Below are 16,767 nucleotides of genomic sequence, written 5' to 3' on the forward strand. Positions count from 1 at the left end.
AAGAATTATAGTATATTAACAGCAACAGCAACAAATTAAAATAACAAAAGTAATTTAACGAACGCATTAAAAGCAGCAGAACCAAATTGAACGTAGACCAGTATAAGAAATACTTTACAATGTTTCATCTTGCCCGGATAGCAGTAAGCTACGCTTTTGTGAAATAGAGGAGAGGATTATCCACAGACAGGAACACTTCCCTGTGGTAAAAAAATCACAAAGATGGTATGCTAGAGACTTCCGGTATTCCTCTCTTCAACCTCTCTGAGCGTTCGCCAAGAAGTTTCAATCTCATATTCACCGCCATACTCAGAGTAGTTAATTCTCATTGTTTATTCTTTAAATTAAACATTATTATAGTTTATCTATAAGTAAAAAGAGAAAATTTATTTCTTATAGAAAGTAATATATACATGTTACTTTCCCTTATTTTTCTTGTTTTACATTCAAACCAAAAGTAACAAATAATCCTCTATTCTTTTCAAATTTAACCAAAGATCTTGACAACAAAGTAAAATATAACAAAGCCTATCTCGTGCTCAGCCTGACCTTTACACAAAATACACATAATAATATTAAAAATAAATCTTATTATGTTATTGTAACAAAAATATAAACACTAATATTATACTACTAATACACTTTTTTACTTTCTTCCAAGGAGAGCTTGCGATAAGGCAATATCCTTGAATTTAAAATTAATATTTTAGATCGGTTTTATTATTGTACTTTCTTGATGAACTCTCTATTCTTAAATTCTAAATCGAACTATTTATATTAACATAAAAAAACAAAATAGCGGTCAAAGGTGTGTTACAGTAATAAAAGAAAAAATACATAGGCTACACACATACATACATATTCACATACATACTCTCAAACAAACACACATGCATACATCTGCATTTTTATACTTAAGAGCACTGTACATTTCCAGGACAAAAAGCAATATTAATACATACATATATATTAACAAAAACATTTTAAATCAAATAACATAATTTAAAATAATAACAATTAAGCAAATAAGTATGCAAACAATATAAAGTAATAATTTGAAATAATTTACTTAAAACTTACAAGTAAATTTCAATATTATCTAAAATAAAAGCCAAAATCACAATTGAAAATTAAACTCTGCTTTTTTAGGCTTTGGAAAATAATGCATTATCAGGATTTCACAATTTTAATCAATATTCCCCACCTAGTTCACAATTCTCATATCCATCATAAAATATATTTAGCACTTGGTAAACATATAAATATCTCAATGGAAGTATTTTTAATTGATTAAATAAAGGGCGTCATGGATCTCTAATATTACGTTTCGATATAAATTTAAAGTGTTTTTGAATTGTAATTAAAAGTTTTAAACTTGAAACATAAGTACCCCCTCCTTCCGAATATACAATGCCATAATGCAATCTACTACTTATAAGTGAAAAAAATATACTTCAATAAATTGATTATTACATATTTTTCTTAGAAAGTAAAAAAGTGTTATTACATTTGTCAATTTAGAATTTAAATTTGCTATATGTTTTTCCATGTCAATTCATGTCGACTTATAAGTTGAAGTCATATTTTAAATAAAATAAATTGTAATATCTAATTATTCATTTGATGAAAACAATCTGAAAATTCGATAAAGCAACCGAAACACGAGTGTAGGCCACTTACTAAAGTCTATCCATCCTAGTAATTTGTGTGTAATAATTAAACATATACATTATTTAGAATATTTTATTGTGTACATCGCACATGTAGATTTCATAATCATTTAGTAGTGAGTATTATTATGTTTTTATTTTAAATATAGATGCCTATAGTAATCTTCAAATGAGTAGAGGTCTCAAAAGTACAATAATCTTTTAAAGAATTCATTGTAAAAATTACAGATTTTAAAAACATTTAAATAACCTGTTTTGGTTTATTACAGATTTATATTTTTTCAAGGATTTCTTCCTCTCACATCTAGATTTGATATCTGTGCACCGGATTTAGCTCATTAAAGTGTTTAGATTATGAAGGGTTCGTTAACAATATTTAACACATGATACCATCAATAAATTCTATAATTCTTATACTACGTTTAGAGACTCTTACAACTGTAATATCTATTTCCAATCACAAATCTGTGTCACAGCCGATAGTGATTTTCCATTGATTTATGAAGTACTTCGGCTCCAACCAGCCTTGACGCCCACGCTTATGGAGATGTCTCCAACTGAACGCGACTCAGGTCATTTACGCGGCAGTGTACACCGTCACCATAGCAACAGACATCAGCTGTCCATGACGTCACCCCGGAGTAAACATTGCCCGTTTGGGTTTGAGCCACTAATACTGTAGCGTGACGTGGACGCTTTGTTGGGAATAAACGAGCCGCGTGTGGCCTGACGGCTTTTAGAAGAAAAAATAGGTTGTTTAATTTTGGAAACTGAAGACAAGAATTAGTAAAATAATCTAGTAACAAAATATCTAGGTTGGTAGTGTCCTAAGGAGAGGTTTTGAAATAGATTTGATATATTATTAAAAAGACAAAATGTTTGTTGATCACAGCTTGTGCTCGCTTATGCCTTGACGAATTTCGTTGAAAATATTACTTTTGGAATTGTACTAGAATTCTTAAAATAGTTTGTTTCTAGTATATTTTTTATAACTACTCCAGATTATTTGTTATTTGACTTTTAAAATTTTCAACAGACGACGTTTTGTTAATATTAAAGAAAATAACACAATATCTTTTTATATTTTTCTCTTACGTAATCGAACATATGTGCCACATTTGGTTACTTGTTTTAAACATAAGAGTTAGTCAATAAAAAATTACAACATTGCGTCTAGCGGCTAAGCGAAGTGGAAATTGGAAAAAAGTTATTGTTAATTTTTAGATTAAAATCACACACGAAATCTGAAAAGGCATAGCCAGCCCAAACTTTTTGTTACACCCTGTGCATATATTTATATATAACCAACATCTCCCTTCTTGGAGGTGGGCGTCAGCTATAGGTGAGAATGTTGAGAATTAATTCAGCTATAAATTTAGATTTTGTATACTTCGTTTAAATATTACTAAAGCTTCTAGAAAAACTCCTCTTATGCGTGTCTGTCTGTTCCTCTATCTTACTGAGTGTCTATTTTACGATGGATACCTCAAGAACAAATTGAGCTACGGACTTTTTACATGTAACGTTATTCCTAATTTTACAGGCACCATCATGTGGTGTTTCATGTGGACATGTTCCTCTATGGAATAGCCTTTACGTAGCCCAACTATCCGCAGGATATTCAGAAAACGATTTAATCTACAGATTTCTACTTTTTAAAATTGTAGAATGTTCACAAAAATCAGTTTGAAGAAGAATGCATATCGACAGGATCTGAATGGGCGCCATTGAGGTCTATCACTTAGTAGGCTGGCAGATATTCTTTCCTATACAAACTGTCTATCAGAAAGACATCTCGAGAACAAAAACAGCTATATAATTGGAACTTTGCAAGCAACTTCAGCGAAGCGTGTTATACGACACGTGGTGTGGCTTACTCCTACCTTGTTGTTGGTACATTGTTTATGTGTTCACGTCTTTTCCTTGTTATAAACATATGTTCTTAGATTTAAAAGGCAAATATGACTGTCAAGTGTTTGCATTCAACTGTCCAAAACTTACTAATAACATTAAAATCCATACCGTGTGACCTTTCTGTACACTATAGATTAAAAACCTATATTAAATGTATGGCCCACAAAGTGCTCTAATAAAAGCCATATTGATTAGATTAATCGGTGGTTGGTTGACTTTAAACGTTGATTGGTTTGGTTAAATTCGTATGAACATTATTGGTTCTGCCATTTTTATTGCAACATTTTTTTGTTTTTATTGGAAGCTTTTATATGCAGCAATCTACACATTTTTAATAAAAAGAGTTTGTAATAGTTAAACGTAATTGTCGATAAAACTCAATATACAGTAACTACTAAAGTTCTTTATTCTTTGAAATACGTTATATTATCTTAATTTTTATTTTCTAACTATTAATTTGTTCAATATATTAACGTACTTTCACAGATCGGGCACAGGCATTGTAAATAAATACCAACTACGTTTATAATTAAATAAGTTAAGAGCGATTTATAGAAAGGATACTCTAATTATTTACATTGTACCAGAATACAACGTGACAAATTAGTTTTGACTATAACTGGGTTTTATAGATCATATAAAGAACAACATTGTTTGATTAGATGTTTTGAAAAATATATTGAAGTCAAAATAACTATAAGTACTTAATATAAAAGTAAAACAAAGCAATTCGTGTTTTTAAATTTTAATGAATAGAAATAAGAATATGACCAAAAATATATATTTTGATTTTCTTATACAGTACCGCAGTAAGAAGTCAATCTATACTGGAAATTTATAAATGATATCTAAAATAAATAATGTTGACTAAAAATAACTTAAAATATTAAATAGCATTAATACCGCAAATAATACAGTTGGTTCTTCTTTGAAAGAACGTTATATTCTCTTAATTTATATTCTCTAACTAACAATCTGGTCAGCCCCTTTGACACTAGTTACAATTCTCGAACTAGTGTTGTTCAGTAATCAAGTCGATTTTTAAAGAAACGCTCTATATTTTTAAAATTATAGGAAAAAATATACGTAAAATCTCGTAGCTTCATTGCATAATAGGTTTTTAAGGAAATATAGTCTATTCCTACACCAATTGAAATAATCAATTGGTCTATTGGTCAGTTTTAATAGTTCACCATATTATTAAAATTAGTGACTTGAAATTATTTTGCTACCACATGTTACTAAAGAGAACAGAACCTGTTATAGCTGTGATCGGGTTGAGAAAATCATCCAGTGAAATGAACATTGAATAGAAAAGTCTAAATAAGTTATATACGGAGTTTTTAAAGATAAAACTACTGATAAAAACGACATATTCTTCCCCATTATAAGAATTAATTATCCTTTTTCCTTTCTTTGTTATTTTATCTATACTTTTAATAAGTAGTGTCTATCTTTTGACCGGGCTAGGTAAGTTAAGTACGCTAACAAATTTGGAGAACATTTACATGATATTTAACTTCGTCTTAAGGTATCCTTATTGTATTTTTATTTGTGGAAAGAGAATTTAAACTCTTATTTAATGCCTATAAATAAATTGAATATTCCGGGAGGGACTCACTAGTATTTAAAATAATTTAATTATTGGAATTTATTTGATTTTAGAAAGTGTACATTTATAGTGTGTTAAAATAGCCATGTATAATTTGAAATAAATTTAATGAAATACCAAAAAATCCTTATTTAAAGTTTTGTTATTGGTGGTGGATGATTTGAAAGAATAATAGGATTTCAGATAATCACTATATATATATATATATATATATATATATATATATATATAAAAGGGAGAACACTACCTTTCAAGGGTTAGCTAAAATCTACCCTCTTCCTCTGATTTTAAAATAATATTACGTAGATAAAATGTGCACAAAAAACTTAAAACTATAAATATGAAGTTATGAACCCACTAATCCAAATTTGAACAGAATATGCTGTAGTTAAAAATGTCTGCAGATTTTAACTTATGTATTACGTTTTTAACACCTAAGGTTGGATTTAAATCCCCGAAACGTAATGTTTTATTGTTGTAATAACACTAGCGAATGGGTGAAAACATATCAAACGGAAACTAACTATTATAAGTATGATCAGCTTCATAAGGTTATAAGTCAAAAGTCAGAGTCAAAGAATGTTTTATTTTTACCAGGCAAATTTAGGACTAAGAATCTAAGTGGGGACCAACGGCTTAAAGGTGACTTCCGAACCATCATAAAAGGCTCGGCAAGCAGGCTGCTTGCTTGGACAGGATCGCTTAGTGGTCCCAAGCAGCAGCCACACTCAACGTTGCTTGTTTTGGTTATCTTGCGATAACCATCGTACCCGCTTCACTACGTCATTTAGATTGGCTTTAGCTTAGTGATAAAACAACAATGGCGATTTAAATTGATTTTTAATAGGGTTTACGTACTGAAAGCAAGAGTTTAATTTTTGTCGTAAAAAAGTTGTGTGGAAAAGAAACGTACAGCTTGATAATGAAAAAAATACGGTGAATCTCACTTTCATATCTTCGTTTAAATACATTTTTTATGTTCATGAAGGTTTATTTTATGTTTTATAGGTAGATAGGCAACTACTAGACCAAAAAATCACAAGGCGCCTATGTTGCTGCTATAACAGAATGCTCTGCTGTGTATGTTTTCTATTGTTTTTTCCATTTACACTTTCCTTTCAAACGATGAAGTTTTCCTTTAAGCAATGTGTAGTGAAGTAATACAAATGATTAAAAAACACCTGTATTGCGTGATTGTTTCTACTGTACACTTTAGCTATGAAATATTAGCATGACGGCTTATGTTAATGAAGAAACACAAATTTACTTATTTTTGAGACTGCAGTTTGGGAAACATTAAGTTTACATATTTAAAAAAATGGGAAAAATTTACGCGAGTTTTAACTATGGAAGGAGTTTTGTTTATTATTGGAATAGCTGTGATCTTATTTATAGTATCGAATTAATTAAAAAAATGTCTGCAACAAAATATTTTTGTTAGCTTGTACAAAATACTGTATTCTGATATGGCTATGGATGTTACGGGTTAAATCAGCTTGCGACACAAACTGTATATGATTTAGTTCTTAATGATAATAATACTTCTTTATGAATAGAAAATACAATGGAAATGTTGGTTAAAAAATTACCTTTTGCGTATGATTAAAAACGGGATTGTCAAATAAAATTTATTTTAAGAGAGCGATGATATAAAACGAGTTGCCACATGAAAGCTGCACTTGAATCTCTTGAAATTAATACGAATGTGATGTTTGAACAAGAGTATGTAGTAGAGATTAACAAGTGTCATCGAAATGTACATTGAAATGTACCTTAATGGCTTATAAACAAAATTGAAACGTTCCAACCTTAAAAGTAAACATTTTATCAAAAATATAACTTATTAGCACAAAGACGCATTATACCACAAAAACTAATAGAGAGCAATTATTGACATTTTTACTCAAAAGTTGTTATCAAGTAAACGAGTTGCCACATGAAAGCTGTAGGCTATTTGAAACTCTTTTTTAAGAAATTGATAGGAATGTGATGTTTTTACGAGAGTATGTAGTGGAGATTAACAAGTGTCATTAAAATGTACTTAATCACTTAGAAACAAAATTGAAACATTCTAACCTTAAAAGTAAACATTTTATTAAAATATGACTAATTAGCACAAAGACGCATTATAACACAAAAACTAATAGAGTACGATTATTGAAATTTTTACTCAAAAGTTGTTATCAGCTCTGTGTTATATCAGAAAATATTACAATAATTTCTCACAACGAATGAATATGCTTATGCTTGGTATATGGTGTCGAGTGATTAAGATTGTGATATATCGAAGAGTATTACATAAAAGTGTCCAGTGCAAGAGACAACATGCATGACACAAACTGTTGCTTTAGCTAAATGAGCATTTCACGCAAATGTGAAGCAAACGTGTACGAGGTGTGAAAACAAAATAATGAAACAAATGAACAAACAATCAATAGCCTGAGGCGACAAACAAGCTGCTTTATTATGTTGTTTTTCTCCACTCGTTGCAACTGGAGATGAGGTCATGGGTTTGTATTGTTTTCTAGTCGAGGAAAATAACCTATAAAATAATTCTTTTTATAGAATGAATTAGTATTATTACAGTGAGATTTGTAATAAAAGTAAATTTGTGATTGTAAAATATGCATATAATCTACACTTAGAATTTTGAGTGTTTTAATTTTTAAAGTTTTTAAAAAGCCTCACCCATTTTTTTCTTTAATGAAATTTTTTGTATATAAAAACCGAAAGATGATATAATGTGATAAAGCATATGCCTATCAACGAAAATATTGCATTTTATATACAAAAAATACAAATTAAAAATAAATTTATATTATAGAGCATGGAAAGTCCTAAAACTATTGTTTACCTTGAGTTAACCCAAACTTTTACAATTTCCTTCTATATTCTTTGAATAGAAACTTTTGTATGGTTTGAATTTCTGATATATGGAATTCTAATCAATCAGTTCCAAGAACTTTACTATTTTTCTATATACAGAGTGTCCCATACCACCCATACACTGACTATATAAAGAACTAGAACAACCAAATCTATTAATGCGCACTAAAATCTATTGCTATACAATGAATAATTAATTGTCTAATTGGCTACTTGGCCAATGGCTACTGTCGGTTATTCTCCTCTTAAGAGACGATTATAGTGTGCAGAAGTTTAACCGAAACATTAAACAATAATTGTTTGTTTTTCTTTGCTTCTCTACGTAATTTCTTTATTGAAATCAGTTCTTGTATTAGTATGTCGACAAAGATTTTGGATACAACTTATCATAGGACAAACTATTCTTTTATTAAAGTAAATTTGTAAGTAAAAATGTATATTTTTATAAAACTGTAAATGAATATAATAAATAAAATTTCACTCTTTTTTAGTTCAAGTAAATTTAGATATGGCCATGAGGCAATTATACCTAGTTTTAGATGCAATTCATAGTGACACATTGTTAGTTATGCAACGTTTGTTGTAAGTTGGATTTGATACATGGATTTTTAGCGGTTAATGGCGGGTTTAAGTTTACTTTGTCATTATTGTAATGAGAAGGCACAAATAATGTTCAGACGCTTCCGAACTCCCAAGTTTTACATTGATTTCCAAATTTGCAGTAACAACGGATAATAATTCTGATGCTGAAAATTTGAGTTGCATGCATAAAGGATGAAGAATTACATACAGTCCATCCATCAAATGATTTATAACCGCCACAAAGAACATATTAGTGTGCAGGCAGGCATTATGCATTAATGTGTGTTAATTCCATAAAGTGAGAAAAGCAAGAGGTGGCGGAGGAGGGAGGGAAGGCGGCAAGCGCCCCCGCATTTCCACCCGCCAAAGATTAATGGAACCCCCGTCACCGGAAGACGGATCGGATCTCGGCGACTTTTATTGGTTCTTTCTTTAGCAAAGCTTTTCAGGGATTTGCTTATCAACAGTACTTCAATCACCGGATCTGAAGTGAGTAACATGTCTCTAATACTACTCTACGATGTACTTCCGAGCGCTTTGAGACCTTCCTTAATGTGTTATATTTGTCACGGACATGTCTCTAATTTTACACAGTATTGGATACTAGAGATTAGCTTGGCAGCTCTGACAACTGATGTATATATGTCTTATATATTTATAAGATTCAATTGATTCAATAACGCCAAAAAGTGAATAGCTCATTACTAATGTCTGTGTTTTTGTTTATGGACGTGTGCAATGTGTTTCAGGCAGTCCAAAATCAACATTTCCACATAATGTCTTCCCAAAATAATACTGAATAGTTCATTAACCAATGAAAATGTTCAATCAACCGGTTCTTTAAAGCATAAATTTCGTAGTTTTATTTGAAATATTTGTTTTTTTTTTAATTTTTAATTGAAGCACATTGTTTTCTTACTTTATCAAAACAGAAAACAATTACACTTTCATGAGTGTCCTTATCAAGACACAAAACAAAAAATGTGTGTTGTTTTTTTTGTTTTCAATGTCTTTTTTGTTTTAGTAGACACTGAAAACAAAAAAAGTATCTTGGCCTCTACGAGTGCGGCTTTTGAGCATCGGTCTCCTTAACTTTAAATTACTGTACACGTACTCGAAAAATTTATCGTATAGACTTTGTACAGCTTCTCTTGTCCCATCTTCCAATTAAATCAAAGATCCAGAAGGGATTATAGGGTTTACATGTATCTGCATTACGATTGAATCTCATTACGTCATCGCTTCTGAGTTGTCAAAAGTTAGTCAAAGAGAATGTTTGCTTATTTGAAAATGTTGAACTCGCAGAGCTTGAAAGAACTGGGGAAAGAAAATGTACGGTTCAGCTGGGTCAAACTGCATCTGCTGACCGTATTGGTTTTCAACTCGACCAACATGTGGCGCAAATAGTGGCAGTGGGATGTGCGAGTTACGGCCTCAATAAGGCTCTGTTTACTGCATACAAGTGTTGGTAAAATATGTGCATTGTTGGCGTCGCGATGCCGCCCCCCGCCCGTAGTGTCCCAGGCATCTGGGACGTAACTGTTCTAAACTTGGGAGGGATTCATTAAAACATTTATTAAAATAGTATTGTAATAATTTAGTTATTCTCATTTTTAGAAACGTCAAATAATTAAAAAAAATCCATGAATGTACATTGTGTTCCAAATGCTATGCACACAGAAGGGATCTTGGAAACTATAAGAGACATAGCAAAGATTAAATTATCTAAGTTTTTCGTTATAACAAGACCAAAAAATTAATATGGTTATGTTTAAGATTGGTTGATGCGCTCAAAAACAGTCACAGCTCTCTTATTTGTCACAATTTTTAGTTTATTTAGTTAAAAGATTTCAAAAATACCATATGTGCTATACTTCCCTCGTGGTTTTCGTCAAATAGTTTCAAACACCCGTTTTTATGGTTGTGAGGAGGGAATGTTTATTGTACTATTCGGAAAAATTGGTGAACCTGACTTAGATTTCACTGCGCACAGTGTTGGAGTTTTTTTGGCGCAGCGAGTGAATTACGCAATCAATAGAAAAAATTAATTTTTTGGTCTTGCTTTTACGCACAACTTTGTCCATTTCATCTTTGCTGTATCTCTTATAGTTTCCATGATCCCGTCAGTGAGCACAAAATTTGGAACACACTGTATAATATGAAAAAAATGCGTAAAGCTCCTTGTACTAAACAAAGAAAATATTACTACACTTTTGTACGTAGAAATACATTTGGTACGGAATATTACTTAAACTTACCCTGACTAAGTTTCTTGGCCCGTATCAACCACTAGTGTTTCAAGATAGCGGCCGTTATAAATGTTCTTAAGTTATTTAAATACTTAAAAAACGATTTCTTATAGGAATGTTTACTAATCTGAAACAATTTGTATACCCACATTATGACATAACTAATGTTTCAAGAGTGGCTCTTAAAAGCTTGAAAAAGGATGGTTATATATAAGTTGTTAAGTATGTTTTGTAATTGGTGCTCAAACACTTCATTAAAGATATTAAAAATAATTTGGAGCAGTGCCCAAACATTACAGTAGCCCTGAAAGGGAAGCGAAGTACGGATGTCTTTATGGTGGCTAGTAACAAAAAAATCATAAGATATAAAATGCGGAGATTACTTAAACAGAATGTAGTAGAATTATAATAAAACAACCTTATAATTTTTATATGGATGAAATGAAAGGTTAGGATAGCTATGTATAATAGTTTACCTGGAATGAATAATGTCAAGTGTATTGATATATATTAAACAAATAACTGATTGGAATTACACAAATAAAGTAATAATTAGTAATTATACTAAGAATGTTATAAAAAAAATTTTAATTCACTGGAATGATAGTTTATTATAACTTTATACAGGAATTATATGACATTTCACACATAGTGAGCATGTATTTATTTGTGAGAGGTTACAACCCTATAATCACACTAAACACGTATTTAACATAAAATGTATTACAGTTTTTTTTTTAATAAAATCTACGTGAATCTCTAAACGATGATGAATAGTAAGTATATTTGTCTGACAGAAGCAGATAAATGCAGACTTTCATACTGTCACATTGCTTTTATATCCCAATGCTGATTCCGCCCCTTTTGGGGCGTAAATGTTCCTAAATTTAAGTATTACTTGTAATAAAATTATGTAAATATTTAAGTGTGAGGTTGCCTGATAAAGGAATATTTAGTTTGGAAACACTTAAAAATAAAAATTGTATTGGAAAAGTTTTATTATGAACAGTAAACAGTTTTTATTACAACCTTTTTGTAATACTTGTGCTTATACCCGCTGGATGGCAACATCATCAACAAGGTAAATTCAACTCTAGCCCCATACAATAATCTATACATCAGATAATTGCAATTATATATAATTTTTACTGTCCTATTGCCTAAGTAAATTGTATATGACAAATAAGGTGTTTACGGTCATTTTTAACTGCGGAGACAGTTTGGTAAGAGGCGGAATTTACTGATATTAACATTAGTTATAGGCCAGCCACCGTAGACAGAAAATACCTTAGGTCCAAATAAATTGCAGGAAGCTGAATTTTGGTGTTTGTTAGACATATCAGAGTAGTATTAAATTGAGTTTGCAGCTTCTGAATCCTTTAGCTTAACTTTTGAAAGCAAAAAAAACCTTGAAATTTGTATACGTTTTTTAAGGTTTGGCTTAAAAAAGTTTATGAAGGTTGGTTTTGTAAAGAAAAGTCTAGTCCTAGTAATTAGGCTTATGGAGTAAGTGAGAGTTTGAAGCAGAGCTTCCGGTAGCATTAAGCTTTTCTGATTCTATTGATATTACTTAAACCAGACAAATGACACCTTGAATTCTACTTCAAGAAACACAAAACTCTGAACGCTACTATCAAAAGGTTGGTACCAATATAAGTAAATTATTTCTAAACCACTGTTTTATCCAACCATTCGCACTTTGCTAATTACGTACATACCTATTACAGATCATTCATAAATTATTGCAGTTGAAAAGTTGAAATATATTTGCCACTAACAAGGGCATTGTTTTATTATTGTGGCCGAATTCGCGGCATAGGTATGTAATGTAAAAGTCAGATAACAGGATGTTTGGAGATTTAAGGTTAGAAGGTTTAATCACAGCTTTTCTCATCTGTATGTTCTAGCGGTGCTCCACGCCAGATTTCACTAGAAGAGCCTCAGTCTCACCTCAGTAAACTTGAGAATTAAGAACTCTCTTCGTCAATCATTAACATATCAATTTTACGTGGTTCGGAATCCATGAAAATCCACAAAATCCGAGTAATCTACAGTGCCAGTGTCCGGTAGTATGTAAAAATATAAGCATTGTTTGATAGCAGTCTACAATCTACATTATAACTCAAGAACACTGGAATAGCATAGCCGCAATATTTAACTCTGAGATTGGAAAGGTTGAAGGTTAAAGCACTGTACTTATGTTCATTTGTCACTTGTTTTTGAATGAAGTACGAGTATACCAGACAACATGTCGCATAGCAATTTTCGCTAAGGAGTTCATAAGAGAAATTCCATGGAGGAATATGCACCATCATCAAACTCGATATTTCCTATGCAGAAAAGAAGGTTTTCCAAACTTTAGCTACAGCTCAATTAATTCTCTGGTATCCTGTGCATAGATCAAAAGACAGAAGGGAAATTTACTGCACCCCTACTAAATGGTAGCAGAGACCATATAAGCTCGTATTAAGGGTCGCTGAAGCTCTATCAATTAATTGCCCTTCAGGCAAGGATCAGCAAATCTGGGGCTGAAAAACTATCCAGAGAACCTACACTCATTGTGGACAAAATCGAGTCGTATTAATCAAAATACAAACGTTTCTTGTAATAAAGGGATTTAAAAAGATAAAAAAATGTGCAAGTATATATTAATAATAGGTTAGGAGTTTTATTGATCACTATATATTATCGGACAGGGGTTTATTATATAAAACTCAATTTAGATTGCTTTATAAAATAAAACCGTCCTGGGCCGAAAGTTTCAATGAAGTTGTCTGGTCTAAGAGGACTTTAAACAGCTTAGTCAATGGGAAATGGGAAATGTTTCGTCGTTGCTTTTTAGAAGCAGCGAAATAGTGCAATTCCAGATCTACATCCAATCTATTCCTGTTAAATAAGGTCGTTAGGACTGTTTCCAAGAATACAGCTTTAAAACAATATTAATACGTTTGCTTGTATAATAACATCACGTTATTGAGATGTCATATAATTGAATATCTTGAATACAATGAGATGTTAATATTAGATAATGAGATATTATATGTAGGAGTTTATAGTTCCAACAAGTAACTCAATGGAATTTATATCCAAAGAAAATCTAACCTCACGTATCTTAACATCTTTACTTAAAAATTGAGTTTAAATTTAATACATAACAAAACTCTCTCTCTCTCTCTCTCTCTCTCTCTCTCTCTCTCTCTCTCTCTCTCTCTCTCGGAATGATTGTTGCGTGTTTAAGATGTAATTTTTAATAATTATTGAACATTAAAACAAGCATATAATCTAAAAATTTATCGCAGAACATTTATCAGCATTGACTTAATACAGCAATAATTATTGTTACTTTCGCACAGCAGTTCATTTGAAAAAAAGTATTCTGACAATAATTGTATAACAATAATTAGTATTTAAAACTACAGTAATTGTTGTGAACATTCTGCTTTACTCGTGTCTACAAACAAATGACAAATGATTAAATAAATAAGCCATCTAGTTCCAGTAAGTAGTGATAAGTAGTAAAATTTGCATTTAGATATTACTGAAGTATCATACATGCTTAAAACTATAACTAAAAAACTGATATTAATGAAATCGTAGATGTTCTTAACACTCATACACACAATATTAAATAATTTACATTATTCACAACACAAACAGTTTTTTCTGTTGTAAAGTGGAGTTGTAGTTACTTTCTTACATAGATTTTGTCTCAAATTTCCTAAACAATAGAAAAAAGGATTTCTTATAATAAAATATTTACACGCATCTCAAATAAAAATATATTTTAACTTGAAATAGATACAGATTATCACTATAATCTTTTAAGATTAGATTATATGAAAAAAATCTGTTACCAGACTAAATCTAGGCATGACCATGGAGGCTACAAATTTGTTTGCGTACTATGGGGAATAGTTACTGGAATACAGAGGTAATATAATATTAGTAATATTACACTCAGAGGATTAAATGAGAACAATTCTTTTTTTGAATCGACTCATATCATGATTAACATTTGAAATGTATGTAAAACAGTCGTGGGTTTTTTACCAAGAGATATCTCACATTCAGATGAGCAGAGAGACGGAACTGTCCTTTGTCCCAAGATCAATACAATTCTTTGAACCAAGTGGAATCATTGTCGTACGTTTCAAATTTTTAGGATAACCTTACCAAGAATTATTGCACACACGGACATACAGATGAAAAGAGTGACGAGCAATCTGCCCTTCTACCCAAAATCAATACAATTCTTTGAACCAGTTGGAACCATTGTCGTAGGTTTCAAGTTTCTAGAATAATTTTACAAATAGTAGGCTCATACGGGCGTAGAAATGAAGAGAGTAACGGACTGACTGCCCTTTGTCCCAAAATCAATACAATCCTTTGAACCAAGTGGAATAATTTATTTTGTAAGTTTCAAGATTATGGGATTGTTTTACCAAGAATTTTCGCACATACGGGCCTAGAAATGAAGAGAGGAACGGACGGACTGCCTTTTGACCCAAAATCAATACAGTTCTTCTTTGAACAAGATTCAAAGGCTTTAGTTCAAGATTTATTTAACAGACCGACAACAAGATTTTAAGCAGAACAAAATTACACCTTAGATATGAAGTAACATAAACTTGTAAATGGTATCTCTTGCACCACTGAGGTACTTTATGTGAAACGTTTATAGTCTACTTCCAGATGTCAGTAATTAAAATAGGAACATTCAGAGTGTTAATATTCAGAGTTTAATGCTTCATGAAGCAGAATTCTAGGCGATAGCTCGCCGTTGTCTGGTCACCTTAATAAAATTATTCACAGCCTGGAAGCTCTGCTGCAAACTCGCCCTTCCCCATTAAATCTTAACCTAGTATCTGTCAGTTCTATACCCAGCGCACATTACGAGTAATGAACTTCGCATTGCAGGATAGTCGTGGTAAAGTTTAAAATACCAATAAGGAATGACTTAATAATGGAAAATTCCAACGATTTGGTAGAAATGATACTTTTTAAGAAATCCACATTAGTGAGGTGATATTTTAGATGGATTTATCTCACTGGAGAATGTAATTGAGTGAGTATGTAAGAGTTATTAATTCGACATAGGGGTGATTCTACATAATAGAGGGTAATTTGCAATGATTTTTCCAGTGTAATTAATCTAACTTCTCTCTCTCTCTCTCTCTCTCTCTCTCTCTCTCTCTCTCTCTCTCTCTCTCTCTCTCTCTCTCTCTCTCTCTCCAAGGCGCGCGCGCGCGTTTGGGCCTGCCTATACTTGTCTATATTATGTCTGTGTATGTCTGTTCTTTGTACCAGTTTGAACCTATCATTCTGTTTTTATGTTTGCCTGCATTTCCCTGCACGTTTGCTTATCTCCTGCCCTTCTGTCTTCATGCCTGTCTATATATCTTCATCTGCATGTATATTATACGTCACAGTGGAGTGTATAGTAGGTCGGCAGGATATGTTGGGAATAAATTGGGATCTATAGATTTAAACCTCCCCATTTTTGAGCTGTTTGATTGATGTTGTCCGTTAATGGGATTTATTTGAGCTTTAGCGGAACCTATTATGCATGGTTAACTCGAGAAATAGGCTAATAAGGAATAGACTTGAAATCTTATATGGAAAGCCATTTCGGCACAGGCAATATCGTCTTCGATGATAGAACATGTATCTCCCTAGGATGTCTTTTATTCAGTCCTTAGTATCAAAGCGTACTATCTTATCTATCTTACATTTAATACAAAGTTTTAAATTATAAATGATTCTATATTAATTTTAATTTGTATTATTTAGCGTTATAGCTTAATTTATATAAATTATATGAAATAATGTAATTTAAATATGTTTGTTGAAGAAT

At 31.4% G+C, this 16,767-nt stretch overlaps 1 protein-coding gene across 1 annotated transcript in view; it reads right to left on the bottom strand.

Moving 5' to 3' along the window:
* Positions 1–16,767, bottom strand: part of LOC124355606 (regulating synaptic membrane exocytosis protein 1) — a 183,284-nt gene that overhangs the window by 66,717 nt on the left and 99,800 nt on the right. The window lies entirely within an intron of this gene.

Source organism: Homalodisca vitripennis, chromosome 2 (genome assembly GCF_021130785.1).
Source record: "Homalodisca vitripennis isolate AUS2020 chromosome 2, UT_GWSS_2.1, whole genome shotgun sequence".
Classification (NCBI taxonomy): Eukaryota; Metazoa; Arthropoda; class Insecta; order Hemiptera; family Cicadellidae; genus Homalodisca; species Homalodisca vitripennis.